Raw genomic sequence first — 21,909 nt, 5'->3', positions numbered from 1 at the left:
GATTTTAACTTGTCTGAATTAATTTTGAGGTGTATTGTGCTAGGCAAGGAATGTTGGGAAGGAAAGATTCCATTAACGGTGTCTCCAAAAAAAATGTACACATCACTTGGGAAGATAGGCAAACTAATGTCAGTGTACTGGAAGAAGCAAAGATCACTAGTGTTGAAGCAATATTCTTCAACATCAACTTTGTTGGACTGGTCATGTTGTGCGGATGCCTGATGATCATCTTCCAAAGCAACTACTCTATTCTGAATTTAAAAATGAAAAGCGTAATGCTGGTGGTCAACAGAAGAGGTTCAAAGACTCTCTCAAGGCAAATCTTTAAAAATGTAGTATAAACACCAACAACTGGGAAACACTGGCCTGCGAGGGCTCCAACTGGAGAACAGCCTTTACCAAAAGTGTCATGGGCTTTGAAGACACTCAAACTCAGGACGAAAGGGAGAAACGTGCTAAGAGGAAGGTATGTTTGGCAAACCCTCACCATGATCAACTCCCACCTGGAAACCTATGTCCCCACCGTGGAAGGACGTGTGGATCCAGAATTGGCCTACACTGTCATTTATAGACTCACTGTTAAAACTGTGTTTATGGAAGACAAGTTTATTTGGCTACGAGGATTGCCAAAGAAGAAGTAGTAGTTGGGAAGGAAAGTTGTTTTCATTTGATTGGCAAAAGTTGCTTCTCAAGGAAGCTGCTAAGGGTGACAATCATGGAGTGTGTGCATTTGGACATGACATCTCTTAAAATTCAGCTCCGAGATGCTGCTGGCGACGAGCATTCCCAGGACAACTGAAAATCAATGGCAGCCCCCCCAAAAAGGGCTCTGAGATATAATTAGCCAACACACACATTCCTAACCCAAACATTGCTGCGGATGAATGGGAAGCAGCTCCCGGTATCCCTTAGCTACATCTGAACCCCTTTGACCCTAATTCTCCCCTCCCGCCTGTGAATCGATGATCCCAGCCTTGCGAAGGCGATCTTCGCACGTTAATTCTCCAGCTATGAAAGGGTCCCTCTCTGGGCAGCTGATTCTAGGGAGAGAAATTAGTAATTCAAATGGGAACAAAGACTAATCCGCTGATTCGAAAGCTCCGGACTGAATTTTCTAACATTTATTTTAACCGAGGAGAGGACGGCACTTGCATTTGACCATCTTAACAGGTCGATTCGTTATGCAAGACTTCCCCCCCAGAAAGGGCCCTGGTCATCATTCAGCACAGCAGCAGGAAAGGAAGACTTTGGGAAGGCAGAGTGCAAAGGAGAAATAGGGGTGGAGATATCTGTCTCTTTTTCCAGCGTGGTACCCAAACTTGACGAAACGCTGTTGGATGGAACAGATGGCTGCGTGGGCAGAGTATATGGCAGGATGCTGTGTGCAGATTCTGACTCCAAAGGTTACAGAAGTGCTGCGGGGGGGGGGGGGAAAGAAGGAGAGAGATTCACTTCGGCAAATGGACATACAAATAGCAGACACACTTAATACACCAACCAATCTCACAAAACACACTGGAGGCTTTTTAAACATTTAATTTAATTTAATTTGTATCTTCTTCGCAGGATAACGAAAGGAATAGGGACCATTGTAAAAAATGTTATTCAGTTCGTATCGCCTTACAATGTATTGCATTGTTGGTTTCCATTCTTTTACTTTTCTCCCCTCCCCCCCAAAAAATATATTTGCATAACACTCACAAAAAGTATAAAAATGGGTTTCAGGATATAAAAGTACATCCTGAATAAAAAAGAAAGATAGCAATAAAACCAAATAAAATAAAAGAATCTATTATAAGGGCACCAACAACTATTACTAGACACTGTGCTTCTGTTGATGCAGCCTAGAATAGCATTAGCCTTTTTTGCTGCTGCATCACACTGCTGACTCATGTTAAGTTTGTAGTCCACTAAGACCCATACATGTATTTCATCCAAGGAACCTTCACATGTATTGCTGGCAAGCCAGGTGTCCTCAATCTTCAAAGATTCAGCTTCAATGGATGTCCCTGGGGTCTAGTGTCATGAGGGGGGGGGGCTTTTTCTCTATCTATTCTCTCCATGCCATTCATAATGTGTGAAGCACACATTACTCAATCCTCATTTGTAGTTCTGGTGAACACAAAGGGCCATAAAACATATCATGTTATCAGTACCTAAAACCTTCTCACTGCCTCCTTGTCTTTTTGCCCTCATTTTAACTAGATCTCTCCCTTGTTCCTGCCCTGAAGACCGGATTTTCTGGATGGTCCTGAATTAGCAGTCAGTAATTAAATGGCAACACAACCCAAATAATAGAGAATTTGTAGGCCGGTGGAATGGACAGTCAAGATGCACAGAACTTAGAAATTTCAGCCCAAGCGGAAATGTATAAGCCATGCTAGGGCAATCTGAAGAGAAGGTTCCTTGGATGAAAGCAAACTCTGGTGGATTGAAGTGCCCTCTGGTGGGGATGGTTTGGAACCTGCCGCATTCAAGCCTTTCCTCGCCCTTGCTTCTCACTGGGTTATGTTTTATTTTAGGGATTTCCCTGCCTTCCATCATCTGTCATGCATAATGTGAGAGAACGGAGGCTCAGAATGCAGGAGAGAGAAGGCAGAGGCGGCGTGAACAAGCTGCTGCCATAACAGTACGTCCTCACCATTGACACTCTTCCAAAATGTGGAGCCCTAACACGACACTAAAAGCTACCCCATAGCACACGGCACAAGTTCACATGAAACCGCTCAGTGAAATCTTGAAGGCCTCAAACTTGCAAGTTTGTTTTTATATAATGATAATGATTTATACCCCGTCCATCTGGCTGGGTTTCCCCAGCCACTCTGGGCGGCCCCCAATAGAATATTAAAAAACAGAATAAAACATCAAACATTAAAAACTTCCCTAAACAGGGCTGCCTTCAGATGTCTTCTAAAAGTCAGGTAGTTGTTTATTTCCTTGACATCTGATGGGAGGGTGTTCCACAGGGCGGGGGCCACTACTGAGAAGGCCCTCTGCCTGGTTCCCTGTAACCTCACTTCTCGCAGGGAGGGAACCGCCAGAAGGCCCTCGGAGCTGGACCTCAGTGTCTGGGCTGAACGATGGGGGTGGAGACGCTCCTTCAGGTATATAGGACCAAGAGGCCATTTAGAGCTTTAAAGGTCAGCAGCAACACCGAGATGTGCCACACACGCAATGCAAGGAATATCTGGCCGCACGTCAGATTAAGCCAAACAGCCTTAGAGGTATTGCACACAGGTCCTAATTTAGCCCACAAGGCTGTTTCCCTCAAGCCACCCACACCTGATGCCCTATGGCACAATGTGTGGGGTTGGAGTTCGTACGGAGCCCCCAATTGTCTCACGAACTATTGACCCGTACACCACTAATCCGCTGCCACCAACCAGGTCCTCCCCGTTAAATCACTTAGTCTCAGTCAGGTTCTCAAGTTAACAAAGAAGAGTGTAGTTTATTGCGGACACAAATAAACTTCAACTGCATTCAAAACGTTGTTACTCTTTACCTTCTTAGTCTTATTTTTATCTTGTCTCTAACTCTTCTACCTCCCCTCACACAAGAACCAACTGCACCAACTATCTCTCTATTTCCAACTGCCTGCCAGCTGCTTTTCCAACTGCCTTTCCAACGGACACGACTAAACGACTAAACAACATACAGTGCCCTGAAGCTGCTCTCTTTGGCCCTTGTTGGGTGTGCTTCATCTTGGAGAGCTGACCCATAAGAAACTTTGGATGCATGAAGCAAGTGGCTGTCACATTACCTTTACAAAATTTTGGAAGTGCCAAAGTTTCTGCACAACTACATTATACAAGCCACAAATATTAGTGCATTATGGCAGCTTCCTAAGTTCCAGATGCTCTTGCTGCCCCATTCCTGTAGGGCTTGTTGCTGTTGTTGTTGTTTAGTCATTTAGTCGTGTCCGACTCTTCGTGGCCCCATGGACCAGAGCACGCCAGGCACTCCTGTCTTCCACTGCCTCCCGCAGTTTGGTCAAACTCATGCTGGTAGCTTCGAGAACACTGTCCAACCATCTCGTCCTCTGTCGTCCCCTTCTCCTTGTGCCCTCCATTTTTCCCAACATCAGGGTCTTCTCCAGGGAGTCTTCTCTTCTCATGAGGTGGCCAAAGTATTGGAGCCCCAGCTTCAGGATCTGTCCTTCCAGTGAGCACTCAGGGCTGATTTCCTTCAGAATGGATCGGTTTGATCTTCTTGCAGTCCATGGGACTCTCAAGAGTCTCCTCCAGCACCAGAATTCAAAAGCATCCATTCTTCGGAGATCAGCCTTCTTTATGGTCCAGCTCTCACTTCCATACATCACTACTGGGAAAACCATAGCTTAACTATACAGACCTTAGTTGGCAAGGTGATGTCCCTGCTTTGGAAAACTAACTCTCCTTCTCTAAATGCTGCAATTTCTTCCTGCCATACCCTTTGCCCCATCAGTGACCTAACCTAAGCATTGGCAATTGTATTTTATGATACGAACACTGCCATGAATTGCAGATTCTGTATGTCTGGAACTAATTGTTAGGAGAGAGGAAGGTTCAGTCAGTGGCATTTAAGTGCAGGACTGAACGGAACATCCATTGTTCAACTGATGAAGGGCTATGGCTGTGGCGTGAATTTTAAAGGGACTTTGCGATAACTTTTACTTGCTGAGATAAATGCATGCACTTGTGATGCAGCCAGACATGGGCGTAGCCCGGATTTTTCTTGGGGAGGGCAGAACTGACATGTCAGTATTTCTATTGTTTTATTTGATCTGGGGGGAGGGCAGCTCCCCCCCCCCCGCTATGCCCATGCAGTCGGATGTTTTCCACCTAACCCACACCCAAATCATACAGTTAGGACTATCAAAAATAAATAAGATTGCAAAAGAAAGGGGAAACAACATTATATTATCACTTCTTGTAATTTTTTGTTTTTATTATTATTTAGATTGCTTACTTGCCCTTCACCGTCAGCTCCCAGGGTGGGTTGCAACAATGGAAAGATGAAATAGTAAAATTAGTTAAAAGGACACATTAGGAGTGCATCTAGTGCAATTTTAAAATCAGTTAAATAAAATAAGATACCCCAAGAAAGAGAAGGGAAATATCAAATGATCACAACAGTAAGCCCCAGGAAAAGGAAAACCCTCAGGGAGGATGCAGTTGGTAAAGCATGAGACTCAATCTCGGCGTTGTGGATTTGTTCCTGATGTTGGGTGAAAGATTTCTGCACTACAGGGGGTCTTGACTAGATGACCTTCGTGGTCCCTTCCAATTCTACAATTCTATGCTTCTATGAACACCCCTGTATAACAGCAGCAAGGAATCCCTTTCCCCCTAGGGCCCAGCTCCCCGGGGAAAGTGGCTGGGGTCACATGGCCAAAGTGGGTGGAGCCAAAATCCAAAGTATGTAGGCTTATGACGCCCACCGCTAACTCCATTTTTTTTAAGCTGCTAACTACCCATAATGCTTCTCCCGCTAATGGTTCCTTGGTAGAGAAGGCAAAGGGGTCAATTTTAAGCTGTTCAAGAAAGCCACATGAAATCTACTCAGAGCCGAGAGTGGATTTCATGCTCTTTATTCAGCTCATAGTGGTGAGGAGGAATGGAAGTTCCCCCAGAATGTCTGCTTTATATACATTATTTACACAATGGGCCCAACGTGATTGGCTAATTCTGGGATTCTCCTATAGGCCAATCAGGTTGCGGATTCACTTCCACCTGGAGCTGGATTGGGTGGCTCCTGTGGACCAATCAGACTGCTGCTTTCTGAATTCTATTGTTCTAGAACCAATCAGGCTGCAGCATTTTGGATCCTATTCAACTCAGTACATAACACCACAGCAGGTTCCTTCAAACTTTGAAGACTTTAATTTCCCCATAGCTTTGCTCAGTGGGCAGGACTCTGGCAGCGATTATTAGGCTGAGGGATGTAAAGACTTGGTCGAACTCTGGGGACTCTGTTAGATGAACATCTGCCCTTCCTGGGAGTTCTCCCAGATCCAACAGAGCCAAACTCCGCTTGTGTCAGCCAGAGCTTGCATTCTGCCCTATTATTTGGAGCCTGGACCATCTCGCCGGCCAGATTCCAGCTGAAGGTCAGTGAATACTTGCCAGTTCCAGCTTAACATGCTGCAGGCCCATAGCCTGGTTGGAACAGGACAGTATCCTGGCAACTGAGAGCGACAGCAGTCTGCAGAGTTAAGTTTGCCAGCCCTGTGTGTCAAGATGGGCACCTACGTACATCTGACCAATCGGATCTTATGAATGTAGGTATTTGAAGGATGCAATGATAAATAGTAAAATATAACATCAGTCGTATACCCAGGACTGGAAACCAGAGCCCCCATTTCCAAAAAGTTAATTTGGAGGGACTCTTTGCCTGAGAGCCAGTGTGGTGTAGTGGTTAGGAGTGGTGGACTCGTAATCTGGTGAACTGGGTTCGCGTCCCCGCTCCTCCACATGCAGCTGCTGGGTGACCTTGGGCTAGTCACACTCAGTCTCTCAGCCCCACTCACCTCACAGAGTGTTTGTTGTGGGGGAGGAAGGGAAAGGAGATTGTTAGCCGCTTTGAGACTCCTTCAAAGCGGGATATCAAATCCTTCAAAGCGGGATATCAGACTCCTTCAAAACGGGATATCAAATCCAAACTCCTCCTCCTCCTCCTCCTCTTCTTCTTCTTCTTCTTCATTGCCAACATGTATAGTAGATGCAAGAGGACGCGGGTGGCACTGTGGGTTAAACCACAGAGCCTAGGACTTGCCGATCAGAAGGTCGACGGTTCGAATCCCTGCGACGGAGTGAGCTCCCGTTGCTCGGTCCCTGCTCCTGCCAACCTAGCAGTTCGAAAACACGTCCAAGTGCAAGTAGATAAATAGGTACTGCTCCAGCGGGAAGGTAAACAGCATTTCCATGTGCTGCTCTGGTTCGCCAGAAGCGGCGTAGTCATGCTGGCCACAGGACCCGGAAGCTGTACGCCGGCTCCCTCGGCCAATAAAGCGAGATGAGTGCCGCAACCCCAGAGTTGGTCACGACTGGACCTAATGGTCAGGGGTCCCTTTACCTTTACCTTATAGGTAACCTAACCTAAGTCTAAATTTGTTATTGACCTAACAAAACCACAGTTTGTAAATAATTTTTTATTTTATTTTACAAGCATTTTACAATACCAAATAAATATCCAGATTTAGAGATTTCTCTGAATCTCCAGATTTCCCCCTACACCCTCCATGGATCTTATTGTCAGCATTTTCAACTGCATATTATTTCATAATCCCACGTTTTGTAATTATCCATATTGTCCATAGTGATTGTTACAAGTGTTATTAAATACTGCTAATGTTTTCATCTGCTTACAGTGGTCTCCTAAATATTTCCCCCCCATTCTTTCTTAAAGTTTTTGTCTTCTTGGTTCCTGAGTTTTCTGGTTTTGCCATTTCGGCATAGTCTATCAGCTTGGTTTGCCATTCTTCTCTGGTAGGGACCAGATACATGGTTTCTAGTGTCAAACTGACTTCTTCTGGTGTGGCTGGATGCATTTTCTCCAGTCTGTAATTCTTGCAGTTGTTTGTTAGTTTTGTAGAAATAATAATAATAATAATAATAATAATGGCTTTCTTCAGCAGTTCTGGCACTTCTCAAGTGGGTACCATTGCCATTATAAGAGAATGTGGGAGGTGTTCATGGTGAGTTCAGCCACCTGTTTTTCTAGAAAAATAGCACTAATAGTAATAATAACACTTTTTATAGTGTGAACTCACTGTGTGCCCTGCCACACCGATTCCTGTTTACCTCCCTCATTATTTACTCCAAACTTCAAATTATCACAGTGCTTTCTGGACATTCTCTGAAGATGTCACAATAAATTAGGTTGCCTTCTGTTATTGCTGTCCCCAAGCTCTGCACCCGATCAGTCCATGTCAACATATTGGCCTGCTATCTATGAATACCGTGAAGTAAACTGAATAGAGCAAGGAGGGAGGAAAATCCTTTTTAATAGATCTGTATCCCTTGCCAATGGTGATGTCAATATCCTTTTATGTTAACCATTTTGGCAAAAACTCCCATCCGAGAATCCAGGGGAAATGGAAATAAACCAAGCCAGTGCCTTGAAGCATAATTTCTCCACCCCACCTTCCGTTAGAGTTGGGGGAGAAATTCAATTCAGTTTGCATTTAAAGGTGAACCTACCTAATTCACACTTTCCAAAACAATACAAAAACTGAAATGCAGCCATCCTTCAAAATTCACAATGCAGTTCTCTAGCGGCTAGCCTATACACTTGGGTTGGGTCCAAGTGTGCATGGAAATGCATTTAATTGTGAAAGTAACATAGAGAAATTCATTATTTGCTTTGTGCCAATATGTATACAGTGGTACCTTGGGTTAAGAACTTAATTCGTTCTGGAGGTCCGTTCTTAACCTGAAACTGTTCTTAACCTGAGGTGCCACTTTAGCTAATGGGGCCTACCACTGCTGCCGTGCTGTTGTCGTGCGATTTCTGTTCTCATCCTGAAGCAAAGCTCTTAACCTGAGGCACTATTTCTGGGTTAGCAGAGTCTGTAACGTGAAGCGTCTGTAAGCTGAAGTGTCTGTAACCCGAGGTACCACTGTATTCGGCAAAACTGCATTCAGAAGTATGTCTGTTAGGAGAAATTCACACTAAAATGCTGATGAGTTTTAATGAGGCCTCTTTCAAAACAACAACACTCAAACCAATGAAGAAATGCGGAGAACTGTGATTGGAAAAATGAGAAACTGCAAGATTCCAAAATTGTTAAGATTTACTAATCCTTACCTCTAGAGCATGCATATTATAGTATGTTGAGTCAAGACTACTGTTTTGTTGAGCCTTTGGTCTGGATTACATAGACATTGTTTGTGTTTTGTTTTCTTTTGTTTTGTTTTTAAATCTATCCCACCTTTCCAAAAAAAAAGCCCAGAGTTTCCTTCTCTTTGGTGCTTTGATCATTCTGCTTGTGGTGCTGACTGCACTTAATCCGCTGCTCCAATTTCTGTTGCTTATTTAGTTGTCCCACTGCTGTGTTCTCCTGTGTATATAATTTTCTCCTTCAGCTGCATTATTTGGGTGTGTTTCACCCAAATCCCCCAGGGCTGCAATAGGAAGGAAAGCCCTTGACTGTGTTTGCAAATGCACCTCTTCTTGTTCTGGCACAGTGCCACTGCGCTGAGGTTCTTAGCGGTCAGGAAACAGGAAAAAAAGAGCCCTTATTCCTGCTTCCTAAGCACTAAGACCTCGGGTGCAATAGCAGTGCACCTGAAGGAGAAGAGGCAAGTCAAAGGCAAGAGAAAGAGGTCCTAATATTAGGAGGGCTGGCAGGTCACCTCAGAGGCGTAGCGTGGGTTGTCAGCACCCGGGGCAAGGCAAGTAATTTGTGCCCCCTAACCCGTGGATTTGCACCCCCTAACCCGTGGATTTGCGCCCCCTATCCCTAACCCCCAGATGTTGCGCCCGGTGCGGCCGGTTCCCTCTGCACCCCCCACGCTATGCCACTGGATCACCTGAAGTGGTTTTTCAGGCCAAACGATTCCATGGGATCACTAGCCCTGAAGTGAGTCGTGGGCAACTCACCACTGTCAGGAGCAATGCCCCAATGCCTTCTACATGCACTGCTTCAGGAAGATCTGGGGATTTCACAAGGCAGTGTGTTCTCCCAAGCCCACATTCCCAGCATGTTTGCACTCCTGTCTCAGCAACGTCTACACTAACTTGGTCCTGTCCACAGAATGGAAGACCCCAAGGATGTGCTCTTCGGAGAGCTGGCTTCAGGCACCAGGTCCATTGGCAGACCAACTCTGCATTACAAAGATGTCTGCAAGCGTGACAAGAAGGCTGGCAACACCCACCCCGCCATGTGGGAATCTCTTGCAGGTGACAGCAGTGCCTGGAGGCAGACAGTCAAACTCTGTACCCACAGCAGTGACCAGAAGAGACATGACCACTGGGAGGAGCGGAGAGAGACGAAACCCATCTGCGGCAGCACAACTGGACAGATTGTGGAAGAGACTTACACTATGGAGGATGGCCAAGGCACAGTCTGACCCACTCCTTCGGTAATCCTCACAGAACTCTAGCCCAATGGCTGCCATTAATCTGATTTTGAATTGATTTTAGAATGAATTGATTTAAGAATGCATTTCAATTAATTGCTTGTGATTTTATGTAAATTGTGTTGCTTTTATTGTTGTTAGTCACTCTGAGCCCGGCTGGGGAGGGCGGGATATAAATAAAAAATTATTATTGTTGTTGTTGTCAAAAGAAGCAGACAATGCAAAGTGGCCAATCAGAATAAACAATCCTGGACTAGCCTTTTACTTTCTCAAGCATGCCCGCCTTCCTCTCTAGGAGACCGAGATGCCAGTGAAAACCCGACTCCTGGGCTTTACCAGTTCTGTTGAAGGGGCAACTGTACCCCACAATCAAAACTACTCCAGGACTTCAAAGATGGGTGTGACACTGCTCTGATCTTCAGCTGGTGGGTTGCTGTTCTATAGAGATGGTTGTTCCCAAGGTAAGAAACCTGTGGCTCTGTTTTTAATCCTATTCCTTGTAGTTTTACCATGTCATGGGAAATCCATCTCCATGCCCAGGCTAAATACATACAGATGGCTCAGTTGCTGTGAAGGCATGGATAGGATTACGATGCACTGCAAAATCCGGAAACCAATGAGAAGACTGTATTGAGAGTAATAAGAAACATGTTGTTGTTGTTTAGTCGTGTCTGACTCTTCGTGACCCCATGGACCAGAGCACGCCAGGCATTCCTGTCTTCCACTGCCTCCCACAGTTTGGTCAAACTCATGCTGGTAGCTTCGAGAACACTATCCAACCATCTCGTCCTCTGTCGTCCCCTTCTCCTTGTGCCCTCCATCTTTCCCAACATCAGGGTCTTTTCCAGGGAGTCTTCTCTTCTCATGAGGTGGCCAAAGTATTGGAGCCTCAGCTTCAGGATCTGTCATTCCAGTGAGCACTCAGGGCTGATTTCCTTCAGAATGGATAGGTTTGATCTTCTTGCAGTCCATGGTACTCTCAAGAGTCTCCTCCACCACCATAATTCAAAAGCATCAATTCTTTGGCAATCAGCCTTCTTTATGGTGCAGCTCTCACTTCCATACATCACTACTGGGAAAACCATAGCTTTAACTATACAGACCTTTGTTGCCAAGGAGATGTCTCTGCTTTTTAAGATAAGAAACATAGTTCATCATTATTAGGAGAAGCAGTGGTGAATGTTAGGCTAACGTGTTCCCCTCTCATTTTTGCTTCTTCCTTCATGGGAAGAGAGTAGCCCAGGTTGAGAGAGCTCCTACTTCATGGAAAACCAGTTTCCCATTTGCAACAAATGAGGGTTTGTGCAATCCATAGTTTGCTCTCAAACCTGGATCCCAAACCATATATGAAGGAAGTGGGGGTGGGGAGCCCAGGCCTCACCACTGTTCATTCTTGCAGTGATAAACGATGGTTTGCCAAAACATCTGACTGCATTGAATGCCAAAATCTTCTGAAGCCCATGATATAATGGAACCACAGATATTAAAACACATTCATAAAAAAACACCAATGGTGCTTATCACACTGACCAACTAAGAGAGCAGTGCACTACAGAAGTGAGTGCCAATTTTGGTTCAGCAAACAGATTTTTGAAGAAAACCTGCCCCTTGGGGCTAATATAATGGAACTGATTCTGTCCTTTGGGCTTTTGCACATGGCTAATAGTAACATGTAGCTTAATCTGCTTGTGTTTGCTGTGGGAAACTCACTCTAACAAGCTCTGTTTTGTCATATTAAAAATAAACCGATGAAACAATTTGTCAAACCCCTAAGGCAAAATGTTCATGAAGCCACTAAGGATTTCGGAGAACTTCTTTTGATCAAATGACCTTTTGCTGGCAATTAATCCTAAAGTAAATAAAATGGTGGTAGAGTTAGAGAGCCCAAGTGATCAGCCAGTGCAGAGCACTGCTTTTTAATTATTATTTTTTGCACAGATCAGGGAACATAGCCCATCTGTGACCTTTAAAATGACTCTTAAGCAGATCTTGCCTGTCGTTCCAAATTGTGCGGTCAGCTGGTGATGTGGATGTGATGTTCACAAGGGACCAGGAGCAGACCATCAAAATTGACATCAGCCCTCTTAACAGGAATAGCTCCATCTTCATCTTCCAGGAACCTGAGAGGGCTAAGTTACGTGCAATGCAAGTTATATTACCAAATCCAAACAAACGAAATAAATGGATAGCATTTCCTAACCAGTCGTTTCCCTAAGTTCACTGCATTTCAACATCAGTTTATGATTCAGCAACCCCCCCACAAGTCCTCATGAAACTTCCTCAATATTTGTGCGAATTTATCCCTCTATCACGGGTGGCGCTGTGGGATAAACCACAGAGCCTAGGACTTGCCGATCAGAAGGTCGGTGGTTCGAATACCCACTACGGGGTGAGCTCCCGTTGCTCAGTCCCTGCTCCTGCCAACCTAGCAGTTTGAAAGCACGTCAAAGTGCAAGTAGATAAATAGATATCGCTCCGACGGGAAGGTAAACGGTGTTTCCGTGCGCTGCTCTGGTTCGCCAGAAGTGGCTTAGTCATGCTGGCCACATGACCTGGAAGCTGTACGCCGGCTCCCTCGGCCAGTAAAGCGAGGTGAGCGCCGCAACCCCAGAGTGGATCACGTATGGACCTAATGGTCAGGGGTCCCTTTACCTTTACCTTATCCCTCTATAGACATTTTGTACGCAACTTTTGCCTTGTATACTCATCTCTGCAAAGCAGTGCTCCCTAATAGCATGTATTTCTGAATGTTATTTTCAGTAATACATCCATTTTAATATGCTGTATGAAATGTCGAAGTTTTACATGAATCCCACCCTTATGGTACAATGTATTTCTGTACATGCTTCTTCTTTTTTAATGTAAGTCATCAGTCTCTTAGATCTAATGTAAGTCTTTTAGATCTCAACGATGAATAAACTGAATTAATACTGATTTGTTTATTTATTACATTTGTATATCGCCCTTCATCCATAGGTCTCAGGGCGGTTCACGACATAAAAGTACAAGAACAGAAAGTACATAATGAGGTTAATAAATAAAACTAATAATATCCAGTGCTCCTTTTAAAAAAAATAATAATAGAAAAATATGAAGTTGTTACAATAAGTGCCCACTGCATAACCTTGAGTACTCCTAGAGAAAAGCACTGATCATTTCCCCCATATTGGGAGAAGACAAGAGCAGAGCAGTAATATTTAGCAAAACAGTCTTAATTTGTGCATACTGAATGGGTCTGATGTCAGCTGAGGTTACCTGCTCATTCTCAGTCTTTGAAGTCCTTTGGAGTCACCATTCTCATGGGCCGTCAGGTAGAGATGGAAATATAACTTCTCTTGACATTGAGAAACCTCCAGTAAATGAGTGAACTCCGTCATGACAAGCTGATTAGGGAAACTCGAAAAGAACGGGGTGTGGAGCTATATTTCGCTTGGCTTTTTCAGAATAAAACTGTAATCCAGAGCAGATTAACTTTTTGGGGGGTGGGGGGGAGTAAGTTCCAATGAACTCCATGGTGTGATTTGTAAACTTTTTAAAGGATTCAGCTGCCAAAGGGGGAGGCAATGGGGCAGGGAATGAGGGTTGCAAGAAGAAGAATAAAGACCAGAATTTGCTCTACCATGGGGCTGGATTAACAATTGGGTTAAGTAGGCTACTGAATAGGGTTTTTCTATAGCTGCTGGGCTTCTGCTGAATGCTTAAAAATAGAGCAATAAGGATCAAGCTACATGTTGCATCATATACCTGCTTTAAAGCACACTGCCCCTTCTCTCTTTTTCCTTTTCTTATTCTGCAAATTATATATATATATATAGAGAGAGAGAGAGAGAGAGAGAGAGAGAGAGAGAGAGAGAGAGAGAGAGAGAGAAGCAAAAAGATGGTTCTGCACCATCAAGTACAAACTGATCTTCCATCTTCTCCTAACCCTGTAGCCTCAACGTGGCCTCAGTCTGGGTTTAAGGATTGAATGGGAAGTAGGTACCAAGGTGATTGATACAGCTAAAATTAAATGTGGCAATAGTTCTACTGATTTCGGAGAGAGAGCGAGAGAGAGAGAGACTGAGACTAAACCCTTAGTTCTCCCAGGGGGATCTGTGGCCTTGATCCAGCTGTGCACCTTTTTTGAGCAAAAAGCAGCAATTGTGCAAAACATCTGTTCAGCAGCGAAGGGTCAGCAAAGGAAACTGAATGCAACCTGCAGCCCCATTCCTTTTCCCAGAACAGCTTTTTGATGCTACTAGAGCAAAGTTCTCTTGGTAGCTGGCTCTGGGTACAGTTTCTCACCAAGTTAGGAATATGCATGTGAAGTGGCTCTCACAAGTGTATGGAGCATCAAAATGCTGACCTTTGTCCGTTTACTTGCTTCTGTACTACATTGTATGCAAGGGGGAAGGGGAGGTTCCTGAAATATGAACTGGTTCGGTGTTTGATTAAACCAAACGCTAAACAAGATAAACTGCTTGAGATCTGTGGTTGAATCTTCCGCCTCTGTAATTTTCTCTTGAGAGGCAGTCACTGTGGGGAGGGAGTTGGGGGTGTTTGTGTATGAGAAAAAGAAGAGGGGGAGAATCGGTTTCGGGTGGCAGGGCTTGGGAGGGGAGGTTAACTTCTTACAAAACAGAGATGCCCAAGCTGCCCATTTTCCCCACTGAGGAAGGCACGCCCACCTACAGTTTAAAAAGAAAATCCTAAAATGCAGCAAATCCAGTTGTTGATCTCCAGTGCCTCATGGGGTTTGGGTCCCGATGCACACAACTGGGCTGCATTGTGTAATAATGACCCTACCTAAAGCCTACAGAAAATGACGGCGTTGTTCAGAAGTGTGATGGTTAGAAAATGGTTATTAAGTCCTTCCCTGCTGTTGCATTTGCCAGAAGTCTAAAGGGGGCGAATAATACCAACTGCTCATTTAATGCCGTGTGTATCCATGTTTCCTCTTCCCACCCACCCACCCAGCCCTTCTGCCTATCTAGTCAAGAGTTCCTTTGACAATCTGAGAGAGTGCTACTCCCTACAGCACTCGCTTAAATTTTTAACAGATGGCCTGTAATAAGTAAATTGAAAAGTGCAAATAAGGTTAAAACAATTTTTCGTTATTGAATATCATTAACTTCAAGGCTGCCCACTTTAAAATGCTAATTAAGCCTCACTTTCCCTTTCGCGGGGTCCTGGTGAAGACAAATGGCTGTGGAGTAAATTAATCTTGTTTGCAAAGGACCGGCCCAGGAGAAAAATCTGATGAATAGATCTTCATCCCCACCCCCCAAGGTTATGCAAAGCATTTTTGAAAATTTTCCACAGCGTGCAGCAGCTCCTGCTAATTAATTTCTTTCCCAAAACTATAAAGAGGGTCAACAAGAGTGTTGCAGACTGAGGCACACGGGTTAAACAGCAAAATGAACCCCTCGCCCGCCCCTTGCTCTTGAACGACGTCAGGACCAGGAATTACGTTGCCAGCTAGCGCAATCTAAAGACACAGTCTCCCTTGGATGGCCTTCAGGAGATTCGCTGTCCAAGGACCAGGCTACGACTTCATTTCAAGAAACCTGGCTCTAGTTCAAGGCTGGTCTCTCTATGGTCACAAAGGAGGGGAAACACTTTGATAAAGGCACCTGGCTGAACTGAAGAAGATCCCCATGTTCATCTTAGGGAGGGGATTTGGGGAACGCCTTTTGGGCTGAGGGCCACATTTCCCTGGTGGAAAGCTCTTGACACCTGCATTTCAATAACGGGCAGGGACAGACACACACATAGTCACAAACCCTCAGCAGAGGGAGATGGGCACCCACAATCATTCGTGTGCATTGGAAACAGAGGTGCGTTTAATCCTGGGTGACTCCAATCATGTTTAACCTTCCGCATTCTGCATGGACGCTTTTCTTATGAAGTTGGATACGCAACACCTTTGCTGTGTCCCCAGAAGAATGTAAATGATGTTAATACACAGCTGAAGTGGAAGCTCTGCATTGCAGCCGTTTAAAACCTTCAAAATGCTGTTGTATTCTGCTAACTTGGTGTGCACACATGCATGGTTCGCTTTTTGCATATTTGCAAGGAACACCAGTCTGCCTCTCTGCTGAGACATTCCCCGCTCTGCTTGTATTTTCCGGCAGCAGATCCTCTTGCAGAGGACAGAACTGGGCTTGCATGCTTTGAACAGCATCAAAGCCTTCCCCCCTCTCAACTGATATCCACTGGGACAGAAGTCCAAGGGTGTTGTGGCCCTTGGTCTGCAAAAGGTTCCCCAGGTCTACTTTATGGTCTGTTGGGAAACTTGCAGCCTCATGTGTCCATGGAGTCCATTTCAAAGCAAGTCACCCCTGGTTGGGTCTGAAAAAAATCTAAGCCAGTAAGAATGTTCACTGGGTCAATAGCGAAAGAGGCACTTTCTGCAAGGATGCTGTATTGATCTGTGTAAACTCAATTATGTTTCTAAAGGAAAGAACTGTAAGCAAAAGGAATGAAGCATCCAGATCTCCTAAGCCAACAGACATTCTCTGGGCCAAAGTAGGCAGAAGGTGTGGGAAATCTGTTAATAGGATCCCAATGGTTTGTGTTTGTTTTGTCTTAGCTCAAAGAAGCACCAGGAGGTGGGAGTGTGACTTAGATTGGAGACATGGTTTGGGCAGCAAGAGGTTGAATACCTTTGCCATAGGTCATCCTCCCAAGCCAAATCGAATTCCCCACCACTGAATGGTACCTCTATGTTGTGGGATGTAACATCAATGAAGCAGTCAAATACAACATTTCCTGTTTGCCCAGAGTGGATACAAAGGGGAATGTTTCTCCAGCCAGGAGGACTTCCTGTCACACCTGGTCTGGAGCATCCTCCCCCCACGTGTGACCAGGTAGATGGGCATGACCCTGGCAGACCCTATAAAAGGGCTGGTCATGGAGCCATCTTCCCTTGTTTCGCTTTATCCCATCTTGATGCCTTTTGCTGTGTGCTGGCTCTCAGCCAGCAGCACATGGGATCATCCCTCACAAAGGATGAACTCACACTTTTCTCTGTGACTGCAACTACAAGTTAAAACCTGCCTTCAGGGCCATACAGTGAACTGAATGTAAGTAAACCTTATCATTACTTTTAAAAGAAGACTGTTGTGTCATTATTGTTTTTAAGAGGGAACTAAAGGGGATTTAGGGACACGGGTGGAGCTGTGGGTTAAACCACAGAGCCTAGGACTTGCCAATTAGAAGGTTGGCGGTTCGAATCCCCGCGACGGGGTGAGCTCCTGTTGCTCAGTCCCTGCTCCTGCCAACCTAGCAGTTCGAAAGCACATCAAGTGCAAGTAGATAAATAGGTACCGCTCTGGCGGGAAGGTAAACAGCATTTCCGTGCACTGCTCTGGTTCGCCAGAAGCAGCTTAGTCATGCTAGCCACATGACCCGGAAGCTGTACCCTCGGCCAATAAAGCGAGATGAGCGCCGCAACCCCAGAGTCGGTCACGACTGGACCTAATGGTCAGGGGTCCCTTTACCTTTAAAGGGGATTTACCATGAACAATCTAATCTGGACAAGCCAGACTGGACTGCTTAACTCAAATGGTTCTAACGGATCTATCCACTAGCTTCCTGCTATGTACAAGGGAATGTGCTTTGCTACTAGCTCACTAGCGTGAGTGAGGTAGGATAATATTTAATCAATATATCCTCTTCTACTATCCACAACATTCCCACAAATGTTAATCTCAATGGAGGGAAGGATTACTGCCCCCTCCCTCTTTACCAGGCGGAGCCACATGTTGTTGAACTCAGTGTACGGCAGCAGTGAAAAAGGTGAATCATTAGGAAAGGGATTGAAAATAAAATTCCCAGCATTATGATCTATGGTGTCAATTGTGCTCGCCTCACCTCAAAAAGGATTCAGAAGAGCTCAAAAAGGTTCAAAAGAGGGCTACCAAATTGATAAAGCAGCTGGAGCAATTCTCCCATGAGGAAAGGTTGCAATTTCCAGGGCTCTTTAGAGGGAAAGTGAGTAAGAGGAGACATGAAAGAGCTGTATAAAATTATGCATGGAGTGAAGAGAGTGGAAAGAAGAGAAGAGCTTTGTTCCGTCTCTCATAAGACTAGCCAGGTTGATGGGAGTTGCAGTCCAAGAGTTCTCAGGTGGTGACAGGCTCCCAACTCATGGACCAGAAAGAAGTGAAGCACAAAACCACAGCAATATTAATGCCCAAATGCCTGGGAGAATAATGATGGCATCAAAAAGATGACCCTGCTGGTACCCTGGCAACAGCACTCCACAAATCGGGGGCTTGCTTTGAAAAAGCCTGCTCTAGATTTAAGTATAGCGCAGGTGCAGGAAGCAGGAGCCCTCAAGATATTATAGGCTAGAATTCCAATTAGTCCCAGCCAGCATATTCAATGGTCAGGGATGCACAACATTGGCTAGCTCTGGGTCAGAGGAATCGAACATCGCCTTAGGTTGTCAGTTGCTTAGGTGGAAAGGCAATTGCATAATGCTTATACAGAAAAGAATAGTGCAATGGTACAGGCAACAATCCTTATTGTGAGATGTCACAATTGTCCCCAATAGCAGGCTGAATTTCGGATTGCACAGATGAAGTATACAAGAATACATGTTGCTCCTCCACATGATCATACACCAGCCTTTCTCAGCCTGTGGGTCCCCAGATGTTGTTGGACTACAACTCCCATCACCCCTAGCTAGCAAGGCCAGAGCTCAGGGATGATGGGAGTTGTAGTCCAACAACATCTGGGGACCCACAAGTTGAGAACCGCTGTAATACATGGAATCTGTAGCAAAGAGGCAAAGGCTTTTGAGCCACGGAAGCACAGCTACCTTCTTGAAGGAATCTCACCCGGCCAAGCTGCAGAATGGGGGCTTGCGGGCACAATCTGGGTGTCTAGAAGAGTCCCAACTAAATCAAGGAGCAAAGCATGATTGACGGAACGCCGTGCAGAGACAGAGATCAAAGGGCGTGGGGGTGAAATGCATGCCACCCTCAACGGATGCCCATCGTAAACTGCAGTCATCCTGTGCTATATACAGGCTTAGTAGGGTACCACCTGGCCAGTGAAAAATATACTGTACCCAGATTATGACCAGATGCTTTTTGACATCCTATGCTTATTCCTCCTGTCCACTGCTGGCTTCAAGCCTAACCCTTAAGAGTAATGGCTTGCAGTGGCGTTGCTTTTTAAGCACCTCCTATATTCGCCACACACATCCACAGACATAAGCACACACCAAAAATAGTTAAACTGAAGAGGATTCAGCAGAGATCAAATTAGGTGTTGTTGGATCAATGGTGTCTTTTAAAGCACGAACACTGGGGTCGGTAGCTTCAGTTTGTCAGCACTTTGAAAGCAAATCCCTTCAGAAAGCGCCAACTGGTTTGTTTCCATTTCCATGATAAAAGGGCTTTAGGCAGCAAAGAAAATAATTTTTCATTGTGTCAAGCTTATTGGAGAATCAATAAACGTTTTGCAGATGGATTAGAGGTAGGTCCCAGGGACCATCGTGATGTTAAAGGGAACGGCTGCAGCTGTAGGCTGTCTAAGTCAACGCTTTGTATTCAAGATCCAGAAAACTAGAACTAGGAGAAAGGAGAGGCGAAGCGTGCGACTGAAAGGATGTTAGCAGGCAAAAAACGTATTCAAGAACCGCCACGTGAGCTGAAAGCTTTTTCAGAGATCCAAGGAAGGGAGAGTCTAGTTCCTCGAATCCCACCTCCACACGATACTCCAGACACACTTATGTTTTTGTCCAAATTCTCAGAGAGTGGAAGTTTCACATTTTCATAGCAAGGTTGAGAAAAGACTAGGCAGAAGTATAGGAGGGGTGCTGCAAGATGGAGCAGTAGACATTTCCAGGCTAGAAAGATCTTTGGTTTGACTCTTAATAGAAAGAAGCTCCTAATAGCTTAGTAAATGACCCACAGCTCAGTGGCAGAGTATACTTATTGCATGCATAAGTTCCAGGGTCAATTCCTAGGTAAAGTAAAGGGACCCCTGACCATTAGGTCCAGTTGTGACCAACTCTGGGGTTGCAGCACTCATCTCGCTTTATTAGCCGAGGGAGCCGGCGTACAGCTTCCGGGTCATGTAGCCAGCATGACTAAGCTGCTTCTGGCGAACCAGAGCAGCACACGGAAACGCCGTTTACCTTCCCGCTGGAGCGGTACCTATTTATCCACTTTCACTTTGATGTGCTTTCGAACTGCTAGGTTGGCAGGAGCAGGGACGGAGCAACGGGAGCTCACCCCATTGCGGGGATTCGAACCGCCGACCTTCTGATCGGCAAGTCCTAGGCTCTGTGGTTTAACCCACAGCGCCACCCGCGTCCCATCATCTCTCCCAATATTAGGGGAAATTGCTTGCAAAAATATGTACGTTAGCGGGCAAATTGCACAGAAATAATTGCATATTAGAAGTATGCACAAAAACGCTGGAAAATATTTGTGAGGATTTTAAAAAATATTCCAAGCCTTTAAAAAACAAAACATTTATTCGAAAGTTGCAATACATTTTCAATCAATATATCCCCTCCACAGACACATCTGTGATGATGGTGGTATGGAAATATCCTGTTCTTCTTCCATAAAAGAGAAAAAGGGTGAGCAGATCGTGTCAAAGGTAAAGGTACTGATGCGAAAATGTGACAAGCTAGACTTAAGGTTGGGAAAAAACTGGGAGAAACCTGAATTGATATCCCTAGTTAGCTTAGGGCTGTCACATGTCTGAATTTTCCTGCTTTAGGGCAACCCTAAGTTAGCAGGCCATATGAACTGGACACCATGAACTGCCCTGTGCCTCATAGCCCAACACTAATTACCTGCATCTTCGCATAAGTTTTGTTTGCTTGCTTGTTTCCTTTAGGGGATGGAAGATGCCTCACCTGGGTTTCGAGATGATTTCTAAATATTAAAACACGCACACACATACACCTCGCTTTCATTTTTTTTTTTTAAGTATTCACAAAGAACGATGAGAAAACCTAGATGCTATGTAAGTCAAAGAGGGGGAAGTCTGTCCATTCTTAGTGCTGGGTTAGATGAACCAATCATTTGGCGGAGTTAAATGTTGCCTTGCCTGATACGGATCTCTTGCAGTAACCCCGCACTCACCCTACCCCAAAACTGTAAGGCGGTACATTTGAAAATATGCTGCATAATAAAAGTCTGAAGGATCCTTCCTCGCTGAAGCATCATATATAAGTTTATGATAGGAAGGCAGAAACCTCTACCATAAAAGCTGTGCAACTATTGCAGTTTATTAGCTTTCCAATGAAAGAAGCAAAGCTAAAGGTGTTCTTCCTTGAAAGGAAAGAGAAAGGCCATTTAGCACCAGTCTTTAGGAGAGGGGCAGAGTTGGCTCTTAAGTTTTTGTGGGGCAAGTTCATGCCTCACCTCTCTACATTCCTTTGCAGCAGAGACGTCTCAGCAGGGAAACACATGCCAGCGGGGGAATGGTGGAGTGTCCTTTAATCCAGAATGTCCTCTTTCTCCAGAAATAAGCATCCCTTCTGTTATGTACTGAAGTTCTCACCCTGGGCCAGCAGGGGGATACTGTAGGTAGTTATGCAAATGAAGGATCGAAAGTGACGTTCAGTGATTGGATGGTTTTAGAAAAAGGGAACAGTTACATTGTTCTGGAGCTCTATATAAGCAGGCTGACTGAGCTCCTCAGCCAGTTCTGTTCCAGCTTACAAATAAAGAGCTGCTTTGGAAAAATCACTGTGTCGTCTGCTATGTCTACCCACAACTTAACACCTTCTCCATTCCTGAGCTGGCCTCTAAGCTTGGCCCAGCTCCCAAGACTCATATTCTGGTTCCTGCTATGAATTCTGCATCAGAAATAACCAAATATTGCACATGGAACA

The 21,909-nt window shown here is 45.0% G+C and overlaps 1 long non-coding RNA gene across 1 annotated transcript; it reads right to left on the bottom strand.

Annotated features, from left to right (window-relative positions):
• Positions 1-309: 309 nt before the first annotated feature.
• LOC309353451 lies at positions 310-3,625 on the bottom strand. The gene is made up of 2 exons (XR_014161865.1): positions 3,503-3,625; positions 310-1,415 (listed from the first exon to the last, which is right to left on the bottom strand). It is a non-coding gene; the product is annotated as an uncharacterized lncRNA (long non-coding RNA).
• Positions 3,626-21,909: the final 18,284 nt, after the last annotated feature.

The sequence above is a fragment of the Podarcis melisellensis genome (genome assembly GCF_964234715.1).
Source record: "Podarcis melisellensis genome assembly, chromosome: 12".
NCBI classification, from domain to species: Eukaryota; Metazoa; Chordata; class Lepidosauria; order Squamata; family Lacertidae; genus Podarcis; species Podarcis melisellensis.
This window is presented reverse-complemented; position numbering and strand designations above follow the sequence as displayed.